Raw genomic sequence first — 13,232 nt, 5'->3', positions numbered from 1 at the left:
GGGAGCCCACCCTAGGCCTGGCTGGGACACAGCCAGAAAATTAGTGGGAGTGAGGTACCCTGGAGTCATCCCAGGGTAGTTTGTAACGTACAATTAAATGCATCTCATCTACTTTGAAACACAAACCTCAGAAGTGATGTGTTAATTCCATAGTGACAGGAGGACTGTGGATCCAACCACCACCAGCCTCACAGTGACCACACTGGGCTTTGGAGTAGACTTGGTGAGAGGTCAATGTCATCTGGGAGCCATGGAGTGACACCATTCTCTTCACTTGCTCTGACACCTGAAATGAAGCAGAGCCTGCCTATTTTTAACTTACACCAAGATGATGTGAAAAAACATCAGTAAGACAACAGGAGCTGCAATGAGAAGTTGCAGAAAGAGCTAAACACTGCAGACCAGAGTGAGGTGGGATGAAGGCACCAGGTCAACCAGAGTGGAAGGGAAGAAGGGGGAAATCATCTCCCAGTACCTGTTAGGAAGGAGATCCTATTACTGTGGGCCTAAATCATAGCCCAACCAGTGAGAGCAGATGTTCAAATTAGAAGGAACTCTAATGATGGAAGAGACTTGCAGAAACATTACTTCGGCACAAAACAGTGGTAGAAGAGATACTGATGGAATGTGAAATAAGGAAATCAGCTGTGGGATTCTCTTTCCAGCAGGAAGGACTGATGAGTTACATTGCCACGTTTTATCACTGCAGAAATATTTGGGCAAAACTAGCTGGAAAGGTCAAATAACTCACGCAAAAGTAGTTAAATGACAGTGCATACACACCACTCAGCAAAAGACCATAGTCTGAATTCCCAAGTAGTAATGTTATTAGCAGTATCCCTTTCTCTCCCATTTTTTCTTTCTCTTTGCGGACCCTTCACTTTTCTCTTGCAATTATACCAAAATGTCAGAGACAGCGCCACGTTGTGCTGAGCAGGCAGCAGACTGTTCATTCCCTGGATGGCCATCTCCTTCACACACAAAACTCTCCTGGGCTCTGCCACATTGCTCTTCACAGAGCCAAACCTGACCTCAGCCTTCCTCCTGGACCGTGGGACAAACCCAGAGCAGAGCACAGTGCTAATCACAGGCAGGTAAGGGCAGCAGAGGGAGGTTCTGAGAACAGAAGGACAAGGCTGAACAGCAAACAGCTCTGTGCCCCACTGTCGCTCCCTGCTGCTGTATTCCTAGAGAGGATTCCACCAGGAAATCAAAGAGGACTCAGAATCACAGTGCTTTAAAAAGGCTGGCCGCAATTCTGCAGGTTTGCACTCTACAGAATAAATGAGATCCTGCTGAGTGCTGAGTATCAGCAAAGTCTTAGCTCAGAGCTACAACTGCCTAAATCACTGCAGCATTCTTCAAGTCACTGGGAAATGGGAGCGTTCACCAGCCTGAACACACGGTTGCAGGATCAGCTCTTTGACAGGATGATGTTGCAATCATGGGCAGGATCTCTCAAGGAATTCACACTTCAAATCAGTGGGGATCTTCTCTCTCAAGGAGAGAAACACTGGTGATGGGGAAATGGGGAAATGAGGAAATTATTGAGGAGGTCCCTGGGTTTGAAATTTGCTTCTTGCCTCCACTGTTTCCTTTGGTCCTATGGAAACAGTCACTAAATCTGCATCAGCTTTCCAGTTCCCGTGAATCAGCCACAACTCCCCTTGACCTTCGTGGGAGGTTTACATGATTAAAGCCAGCAGAAGAGAGACAGCAATGAAAAATCACATGCAAGAGCCTTTCTTTTCTTCTCTTTCTTATTTTTCTTTAAGAAAAGAAAGTATTTCTACCAATGAGAAATCTTTTCTGCTCCTAAGGGTAAACTTTGAAAGTGAAGTAACACGCATATATGCTATTATTTGTTAGCAGATCTCACACAGGTAACTTGCTCAAATCACTTTGAAAACATTTCTTTTAATATAGGAACACAAGAGATAGATTAATAGCATGCAAGTCTCCTGCTGAATGCCAGAGGCTCTGGAACACTGAACTCAGCACTTTGTAAAATTATCTCCCTTCAAACAAACTTTCCACTGTACTGATTGAAAAGGAGAAGGGAGGCAGGAGCCAAATAATGCTAGAGAGAATTCAAGTCAATTTTCTGCCTATACAGCCTATACAGCCTGACAGGACCCCAGCCCTGGCTGTGACCTTTCCAGAGCTCTGCTTACCTTGAAGGCCTCCAACCCTCCATTTGGAAACCATAATTAGCCCTGTTAGTGAATAAAGAAAACTGAGTTTAACAGAAAGTTTAAGAACTGAGCAAATTCTGCACTCAGATTTCATTTCAATCCTTGGATTAGAAGTTTTCATCCAAATCCACTCTAATTAAAAATGGTGGGAGCATTATAGAAATCTAGATAGACACTTGTACCACACCACTCAGCTGCAGGTGGGCTCCACTTCCCAGGATTTAGTCTGCTGTACTTTAAGACCTTCATTGTCAAACATGCTGATATAGGATTTCAGCTTCCTTGCAACCTCCAGCCAAAAGACTTCATATGACTGATTTGGGCTGCAGTATGAGTAAGCAGGTATTCTAATAAGGGAAAGATGAGACTGGAACTTGTCCTATGCTATGAAGATTGGAGGATTGTGCCATATAGCTCTGAGGCCCTCCAGCTTTCCTTGAAGCCTGTGGCAGCAACCCAGGATCAAGTGTTCACTTACTCAGGATGTAATTCTCCTGGGATTTTCAATAAGGTCTATTTTTTACTCCTGACACTGCTTCTATGCTACTAATGTCAGAGTTTCTGCCAAATATGTGAGGCTTCTCTCTTTTTATCCTCCTTTTCTTTTCAAAAACCCAAACCCCACAGTGATGGATTCAGTTTTCCCCTTTTATATATTTTTTTAATTGATTGGCTTGCTTTGTTCCTTTTATACAGCACCTTCCCTAGTCCTCAGGAGAGCTTTAGTGGAGCTGGATCATGCACAGCAGTGGCTGAACAGCCTGTTCTGAGACTGGATACCCAAAGCATAGAGCTTTAAAGCCATAAACAACTTGACAAGCCTGAGGTTGTGCCTCTGAGCAGAACATTGAACACTGACAAGTTCCTTAGGAAGAACAGGCCTCGAGCTGTCAAGAATGCTAAAACTCCAAGATGGAGAAAAATCACTTAACTTTTCTTGCCCAAAGGTTAAGAAACACTGCCAAAACCAATAACTGATGCTGGTACAAACAGGATAAAAATGAAATGGAGGAATGAAAAGCTGAAAAGAATAGAGGACTTGTCATAACAATGAGGGATTTAAGTTTTGTACCCAAGAAAATTTTTGTATCAGTTTATACAGTGCCTCTTACTTAAAAATAACTAGCTGACCAAGTTTTGGAGTTAAAAGTACATTTTCTCATAATAAATTAAATTAAGTTTCCTTGCTAAAAGAAAGTACGTAGGATTCAAAAGTTGCCATGAATTACAAGAAGAAACTGTAGGCAGTACAGCTTCAAAAGATGCCTGAACCAAAGCTTAGGATGATGTAAGCCATCACAGCTTTAAGAAGTTAATTGACTTTAAGCTACTAAAAATCTGATTTATGATTAATATTCCTAGTAGAAGTAGCAGACTCGTTTGTTTTCTGCATATAAAACACACCCAAATTAACTTTATTTATTATTTTGTGTACTAATTAGTGACACATAATTCTCAAGTTCACACTGGATGTAAAATACATATGAGCCATTACAACAGCAGCCTTTGCAGATGGCACATATTAAATCATTAAAAAATTACTGCTCTTCAGTCATTAATGGCCAGGTAACACTGTAAATGTGGCCTTCTGGTGCTATTTTTCCCATTGAAGAGTCAGCTTTTGAAAACTGACTGAGTAGAAATGCATGCAAGGCATCCAGAGCAATCAGCTGCCAGCAGAATCTACACCCACCTCAGAGGCCCCATGGGACTCCCTGGGAATTGTTTGCAAAGTAAAGGATGAGGCTGGATTGTCTTTACAATAACAAGGGGATTACAATGCAGCGGCCACTGCAGCAGAAGGGGCTGGTGATGGATGGAGCATCATTCTTTCCCCAGTGACAAGTGAATGAGGTAAACATGATCTTACTTTTAATACTGTTGTCAATTCATAAGCTCAGCTGAAAAGACTCTTGTGCAAAAAGCACAGCATTATACAGAAAGGCAGGCACAGTAATTATCGGCCTCTTCACTTGTTGCATGTAATACCTGCATGGTTTTGTGAGGATTTGCCACTGCAGACGCTCAGGCTCTAGATTTGGTCCCCATTTCTGCCAGCATCATTCACTATATTCTACAGTGCTGTGTCAACTCCTGTTCATATCAACGTTGCTGTCACTTTCTTTAAAACAAAGCTTCCATCAGCATATATTTTGACTCAGAAATTAACTGTGTCCAAACGGTGTTCCAAAAGTCTTTGGTAAGAATTAAATCCCAAGAAGCATAGAAAAAGTTCTTAAACAACCATGCCAGGAAGTGTTTCAGATCCTTTTGAGCTTGAATTAAGCTAAAATTTACAAATCGTTGTTCAAGAATCATTTTAAGTTTAAGATAAATGTCCCTATGCGGCTGTGAGAGCCAAGAGTCTTTCCACGGTTCCTCCATAGTTTAGAGATGGAACAGCAAAACAAAAACAAGAAGAGAAATCCAGGGTTTCTAGAGTTTACTCACACATCAGTCGCTTAGGGGTCGGGGATCGCTCCGCTCGCATTATCCACCATTTGTTACAGTGGGGATTCTGTAACACGCGTATCAAACCAGGAGGCCCATAGGAAAGAAATATATGTGGACAGATTCTTGATAGATGTTTCAGAGATGTTTATTTCTCCAGCTGCATGGCCGGGATCTGCCGAGGAACTGCTGCAATCCCGGGACCCGAGGGTCCTTCCCGGCACAGGGGAACACAAACCAACCAGTGGGGAACGAGGCTGACCAGAGCCATGGAAATCCCGTGCCTCCCCCCAGGGCCCCTCTCCCAGGACCCCACAGCAGGGGGGAGGGCCCCAACACTAAATAATTCAGGTCTCTCCTACAATGTTCTTGTTCAGACCTGTTCTGGACCACCCCGAGGGAAACCTGTCATTTCCTTAGAGCTCACCATCTTCTTGGGGCTCTCAGGAAAGCCATGCTTCAAAGAATAACACATTTTCCCTGCTGCATGCACCCAACTCTGGGGCTTTTTCCATATGACTTTAACTTAGGTTCCCTTCTCACACTGCATATTACCACTCCTGGTTTTCCACCAGATTAAGTTGCTCCTCATTTTATTTTCTGCCATTCGGGACATATTTGCTCAAGGGAAAGAAAGGCATCATTGAAATCTTCTTGCTTTCTAAAGAGATTTCTGGCCTCTGGACCTAATCCTGTTGCCACTGTCAGTGTCAGAATGGGGTCAGTGAATATACACTATCTGTATCCAGTTCATATTCTCTTTAAGTCCTTTTGCATTATGTTTTGTTGAAATCATTTGTAAATCACACTTATTTATTCACCTATAAATTTTATTTACTCACTTGAACCCCTCATAAAGCTTGATTCAAGGTTAGCCTGGTGATCTACCAAGAATACAAAAATAAAGTTTAGAAATGGGTCAAAGATACAAATGGCTTGAGGAAATAATACAAAAGTTCAGAAGAAAGGCTTTGGGAATGTTTTTTGTGAAGAGTTAGAAGATCACAACTGGACAGAATGAGGCTGGAGAATACAATAACCTCACAGTCTTAGTTCAGTAAGGATTTCATTATAACTGAAAAGTAAATTACACCTCTTACCTATGGATTCATAGCTACATATTTAAACCTTATCGGAATACAACTCTCTGCTATAAAAGCTGAAATCTGCTACTGATCATACAAACAGGGCAGGTAAAACAGATTGCCTGATTAGTACATTTATAGGACAGACTTCAAAACCAAACAATTTCATGGTAATACTGGAAATACTGAAAGTTCTGTTTGTTCAAACACTGAGAATTCATTTGTCCTCATTCTGATCTGCCAAAACATCGTCCTGCAATAACACATCCTGCTTGTATCATATCTCACTTCGGGGTGGTTTCTGAGCTTTTAGAAAGCTCCCTGTGAGGTATTTCTCTGGAGAAAAGGATGTCACTAATCCAAACACAAGAGACCTCCACGCATGATATAGAGATATGGCCTTATTTGCACACAAAGCTTTTGATCCTTACAGATTTCCAGGTGAACGTGTTTGTGGAGTGGTAGGATGAGAATACACATTTCATAGTCACAGACAGGAATGCACGTCACTGACTGCTCTCCAGCTCAAATAATATATAATTAAACCCAAACCCTCTCTTTGTACCTGCAGGAATTGCCTCACAGGATGCAGTGCACACAGCCTGCCTGGGAATACACGCAAGCTGGACACGTTTGCCAAGACCTAATGCCAAGGTTGACCTCTTCCTTCGTGGCAGTGATGTTGAGGAACCATATTACTCATACTGCCAGCATGAAAACAGATGTTTGTTCGTGCCTAACTGATGGCTCCAACTATCCGCACTCCAGGGCCTGCTCCCAGCAAAGCCTGTCAAGAGCTTTGTCATTGATCCCAGCAGACAGAGAGCAGCTCCTCTACCCAGCCTCTACAGAAAAAACAACAGGAGAACTTCTCACTAACCCCCACTAAGGCCAGAAAGCTCCAGTCCCTTCCATACAAGTAAAAGTGACCTGAAAAAGAGGTCATCTGAGTATTTATTTGGGAAACTCTGTATCCTCTGTGCCACTGAGGACACAGTCTTTGCTTACTCAGAAGCAAGGTGTATTCCAAAGGATATTCACAAGTTGGGGTGGGGAGAATAAACAAGAGTATTTGAAGTAGTTAAAAGCCTTCATGATAAATCTCAAGAAGGTAATGAATGACCTAGTTCATCTCTTTTGAGCTTCATGGTCAAAACTAAAGAAAGAAGCACTGTGAGACACTCAAACGTTCTCTACGGCTAAGAGAATTGTTTAAGGGAAAAGCAAAGAAGTTACAAGTGCTAAGTAATTAAAATTACCACAGTTGCACTGAGTATTTCAGAACTGTAGAATGTTTTGGGTTGGAAAGGACCTTATAGACCATCTAACTCCAACTCTTCTGCCATGGGTAGGGACACTTTCCTCTAGAGGTTGCTCAAACCTTCATCCAACCTGGCCTTGAACACTTCCAGGAATGACGCAGCCACAGCTTCTCTGGGCAATCTGTGCCAGTGCCTCACCACTCACACAGTGCAGAACCTTTTCCATGTATCTAAATCTACTCTCTATCAGTTTAAAGCCATTACCCCATGTCATATCACTGCATGATCAGGTAAAAAAGTCCTGCTCCAGCTCTCTTGTAGCCCTTTAGGCCCTGGAAGGTGCTACAAGGTCTCCCTGGAGCCTTCTCCAGGCTGAACAACCCCAGCTCTCTCAGCCTCTCTCCACAGGAGAGGTGCTCCAGCCCTCTGAGCATCATCAGCACCCTCCTCTGGACTCGCTCCAAGAGATCCATGCCCTTATGTTGGAGACCCCAGGGCTGGATGCAGTGTTCCTGCTGGGATCTCAGCAGAGCAGAGGGGCAGAATCCCCTCCCTCCACCTACTGGCTAGGCTGCTTCAGATGCAGCCCAGGCTGTTTGGCTTTCTGGGCTGCAAGTGCCCATGGCTGGGTCATGTTGAGCTCCTCATCCACCATCCCCAAGTCAGGGCTGCTCTCCTCCTAGCCTAGATTTTTCCTCGGGATTGCCCTGCAGGACTTGGCCTTGTTGAACTTCATGGGGTTTGCCTGAGCCCACCTCTCAAGCTCTCGAGGTCCCTTTGGATGACATCCCTTCCCTCCAGCATGTTGACTGCACCACACAGCTTGGTGCTGTGGGCAAACCTGATGAGAGTGCACTCGATCCCACTGCCCATGTTGCCAAGAAAGATGTAAAATGATACCTGTCCCAATACTGACACCTGGGGCAGGCCACAAGGATGTTGTGTGGGACAGTGCCAGATGCTTCGCACAAGCCCAGGTAGATGATACCAGTCCCTCTTCCATCATCCACAACTGCTGGAAGCCAGTTGGAGAAGGCCACCAAATTCTTCTGGTACGATTTGCCCTTAGTGGCAAAATGTGTGGGTTATAATTCCCTGTTTTCCATCAGTGGCAACTGCCCTGGACTAGACCTGACTTCTCAAATCTGATGGAAAGTGGATTAACAACTTCATCTGCCAGTTCCCTTGAGGCCTGTGTCTGCATTTCATCAGGTCCTGTGGGACTTGTCCACATTCAAGTTCCTTAGATGGTCCTGAACCTGGTCTCCTGCAGTGGGAGCTTCTACATTACCCCAGTCCCTTTGCCTTCTGCAGCGCAGGGGTGTGGCTGGACCCCTTGCTGGTGAAGACCAAGGCAAAAACATCATTGGATACCTCAGCCTTCTCCATGTCCTCGGTAACCAGGTGCTCTTTTTCCTTATGGAGAGGACCCACATTTCCCCAGTGTTCCTTTTATCACCAATGTACCTATAGAAGCATCTCTTGTTGTCCTTGATATCCTCGGCCATATTTAATTCTATCAGGGCTTTAGCTTTCATAACCTGATCCCTGGATGCTTGGACAATCTCTCTGTATTCCTCACAGACAGTCTGTCCTTGTTTCTGCCCTCTCTAGGCTTCCTTTTGGTATTTGAGTTTGTCCAGGAGCTCCTTGTTCATCCAAGCAGGTGTCCTGGTATTTTTGCCTGACTTTCAATTTGTTGAGATGCATCACACCTGCGCCTGGAGGAGATGATCCTTAAATATTAACCAGCTTTTTTGGGCCCATCTTGCCTTCAGGGCTTTATCCCATGGTACTTTACCAAGAAGATTCCTGAAGAGGCCAAATTCCAGTCTCCTGAATTCCAGGATTTTGACTTTGCTGCACACCCTCCTTGCTGCCTTCCACCATTTCATGATGACTGCTGACAAGGCTGCAGTATTCAAACCCAGACCATTTTCAAATACACTTAAAGTTTTTTGGAGAAGGAAGTTTATAACCATAATTTGAGTCTGATCTTTCTTGTATTTTCCCCCAAAGCTTACCGGTGCAGCTCTGCTGACTTACTTAGGATCAAAGCTTTGTGTATCTATAATGCACATGAGAAGGAAAATGTTTCCTGCTTTGTTCAACTGTTTCTGTCCTCTTTGCTTATACCAAAAGAAAATCTGAAACAGAAGGTGTAAAGGGAGAAGGACTCTTTCCTGTCCTAAGAGTGTATATAGCAAACAAACAAAACCAAATTGCTAAAGTGTCTGTTCGAAGATGAGGAGCTGGAAATCTGTATTCTTAGCACTGACTTCTGCTGTGCTCTTACCCTGCTGCATGACAGCAGGCAGGGATAGTCTCCTCCCATGCATTTACATCACATCTAGCACATCAAGACTACCAGGCTGCACTTTAATGTAAATATACATCTTGATAATTTTCTTCAATGGCAGTCTATAGACGTATGTGCACTTTGAAAGCACTGCAGAGGGATTTACCCACACAGCCCCCTCTGACTCCACTGAAGATAGTTTCCTTCTGACACACCTGTTTGTATTCTGGGTGTGTGCACATGAAAAGAGAAGAAGTTGGGTGAAGCAGTCAAAGCAATATAACCCAGTACTGGCTGCCATTATGCAAACAGGCCACACCACAGTCTTCCCAAATGGATCCCATAAGAAAGGAGGTATCACCAGCCATGTGAAGCAGGTAATGACTGCAGATTTTCAGATATGTTGACTGAACAGGTGGCATTCAGAAGCAGGACAGCACCCATCAGATGCTAGGAACTGAAGGAAAAGGGTCAGGAGGTCACAGAGCTTACTGCTTACAAAAGCTCTTCAGGAGTTTGTTACACTTCTTACAAGTCCTCTTTAACTGAAGTGCCAGTTCCTTCATTGTCTTCAACAGAACATCTGAAAGTAGAAAGCACTCTAATGTCTGAAGCTGCTCAGATACAAACGGAACAACTTTCTTCCAAATCAAAGTCGAAGACTACAAACTGTTTTGACTGGAGTCTACATACCGCTGCTAACACAGGGGTAGTTTTTCAAGTGTTTAATTCTGTGCATGCTAACTAGGGATGATTTGGTTATTCACAGCATGATTTGGTTATTCAGCTTTATACCATCAGGAAAAACTGGGTACCAATGAGAATATCACCCGTGAGAGAGTGACCTGTAAGTTCAAGTAGCCCCTTCCCTATTCATCAATCTGTAAAGGTTGGCAACCACTGCAGAAGTTTGTAACACTCCCAGTCAGACTCTGTCCCAAGATTTCATCCATGTTTGTCAAGGCAAAATATTAGAAAGCAACAAGTAAAAGGGACCAAGAGCTAAACCTCACAAAATGAGATTAACAGGAACATAGGAAGAGGAGCTGGGAAAGCAGCGTTGCTGTTCAGCATCACAACAAAGAGCAACTTCTCCAGACAGTGATGGCTCAATAGATTACCAGTTACAGCCTGCCTTTGCTCATCCACCTAGGCTGTGTTCTTTTGAACTGTAACCTCAGGAAAAATAAGTAAATTGTCCTGAGAGTGATCTAAAAAGTAAAAGCAACTTCACCATGGAAAAAAAGAAAAATACCCTGAATCTGAATCCGTACACTTTCTCCATTTAAATGCACTTGAAAGAAATGAATTCTGTGTCTCAGAGTGTTCTAAGAGTTCCTCCTCATTCCTGCTATATGAACTATGGAAGCAGAAAATACGTTTGTATTTATTTGGTTTAATTTCAAAAAATTAAAGTCTTGCATCATTTTATTTATTAAAAATATCAGGGCTGCAATTTCATTCTGATAGTTCAGCTCAAATTGAAAAAAAACACAACAAAACAGACATCTCACTATCCTACCCCATAATAGGAATGCTGTTCTTATCACAAAAGACTTGATAATTTATTTGCACACCTCAATGAAAAGGAAAAAATAGAAAGAACTTGAAGTGAAATGCCAAAATATATCTGATTTCTCATCACTTGGCCTTGTAATTCTCCTGTAGTGGATAAAAATAAACTAGTCTATACCTGGGATTGAACTTTTCAATACAGCCTAAAATACTAAGCTCAAAACTCTCCTTCTGGGGCCTAGGCAGCTCTTAAGAATATCATCAACTTTGAATTTTTGCAATTTTGAAACAGGTGAAAAAAATACAGACTGTGAAGTAAGTTCTGGATGGCATTCTGTCAAGGAAGCTTGTGCTACAGAAAAAGAGCATGCTGTCAGCTGTGCATTGATAAGGCAGTACAGAAACAGCCTCTGCATTACAGGAGACCATATTTATCACATTCTGCATTTTAATTTTGTGATATGCTTGTTGCAGGAGTTATAGAAGACCTCCTGCATCACTGCTCTGTGGGGAAGGGAGTGAAGAGAGGAGCAGCAGTCCTTCCCTCCAATTTGATATTCTACTGACACTGGTGAGTGTTGCAGGTTTGCAGGCACAGTCGGCTGGAGGAGATTTGCCTCCACCAGGACGGAGGCGTCTGAAGGAGCTGGTGTGCCACTGCCTCCCATTGCTTCACCAGAGGGAAATACTCTCTGCTGAGCTTGTACTTTTGTTTTATCACCATCTGTAGCTGTTGAACTAATGGATTCCTCCTCACCTCCCTTTCTCATGGAATAATTAAAAGAAGGAGAGGAGGAGAGGATGGAGTTCAGTGACTAATGGTGCCAGAGTGAAGGAACCTGATTTGCTTTGTGACACTGCTGCTGCCGTGCTGTATAACCTTAGGCAAGGCACTCGATTCCTTTATGCCAGAGCATTCTTATCTTTAAAATGAGATAATAGCACCACCTTTCTCTGCTTTAAGATCCTGGGAGCAAAGGCAAAAGTGTGCCTGCATTCAGTTGCCTTTTGGGATTCAGCACAGCACAGCCCAAACTTTAGTTCAGATACAGCACTTCAAACTTTTGAAGCTTTGCCGGCGGCTTCCTGAGTTTGCAAACAGACTAAACCAAAATTCCTGGGGGTTAAACTTGAGATCCAGCAATGTGAATTTTGAATGCCATCTTCTAAATCATGCATTATATACACACATCTAATAGGTATATCCTACCAAAATCGAGTGTTTGCCTTCTTAATTGTACTCTTACTGCCTCCAACCAAACTGCCAACATCTGCATCCTCTCTCTGGCAATGCTGCCTTGGGGGCTTCACTGGGGAGGCAGAGCCAGCTTTCCACACACAGAGGTGTGGTCAAGGAAAGATGGAACGATCATCTTCCAATTTTATTGCACTAAGCCAGGCTTGGATACCGGATAGATACAGGCAGTCAGACAAGTTGGAGCAGCTTGACCTGTGGGGAGCATGAGATGCCTCTTCAAATCACAACCTGCTCTTCCTGTACTGTTCTTTGCCAAAAGAAAATAGGTACAGACATTCTCATAGGAAACACATGTAAAACAAGCAAGGAACCACCAGTAAAGGACTTGGACAGTTTCTCACTGCTCCATTAATCCCTTTGCTGCATCTGATTCTTCAGAAGACACAAGGAATGGTCTGTTTTTCCAGCTTTCTGACAGCCTGATGAGAGCAACAAGGCTTCTTTTCCTACTCTCCTGAAGGGTTTTTTAAAGTCTTGAACCTGCCAGAGTCAAAGCCGAATCATATTGTCCTGTTTCACATCCCATTCCTGTTCAGCACCCTGTTATCCTGGGGCAGTGTGAGCTGTCAGATTTGTCCCAGAGTCCTGACCACCCCCTTTGTTAAAGTCATTTTGTTCTCTTACAGGACTGCCATTGCTGGACCCACCTTCCTCTGCCCTGGATGATGCTTTTAGGCATAACCAACCCACTGAACAAAAAAAAAGCCTGCACACCTTGGGAATAACCTTCCATCAGCAAACACTTTCCTCTACACAAAGCACAGCGACCCAGCACTTCTGATATATCCTGAGAGCAAAACGCTTTGCCCTTGGAATTGGCAGTGCCCCACCGATTACCGTTGGACAGGAATTTGCAGCTTTAACAGAAGGTGGCTGTGGTCAGGAAGCAAATCCAGCCTGTTACCATCACCTTTATCTTGCGTGCCCTAATTGCAACACGCAGTGGCCAGCTCGGTTTGGAGTCCTTTAACCTGCAGTAACACAGGAAAGGGACGTTAGCAGCGGGCACAGGATCCCCGTGATCTTCAGCTCCAGGAATGCTGGCAGCCGGTGGTCCCTCAGCCCACTTCCTCACGGGACAGGAGGCTGCACGTCAGGAACCACCACCGTAATTAGCTGCCTTACGCAGCCAGAGCAGAGACAGGCTTCCTTCCCCAGGACTAGCCC

This window comes from Coloeus monedula (assembly GCF_965178545.1).
Source record: "Coloeus monedula genome assembly, chromosome: 6".
In the NCBI taxonomy this organism is placed as follows: Eukaryota; Metazoa; Chordata; class Aves; order Passeriformes; family Corvidae; genus Coloeus; species Coloeus monedula.
This window is presented reverse-complemented; position numbering follows the sequence as displayed.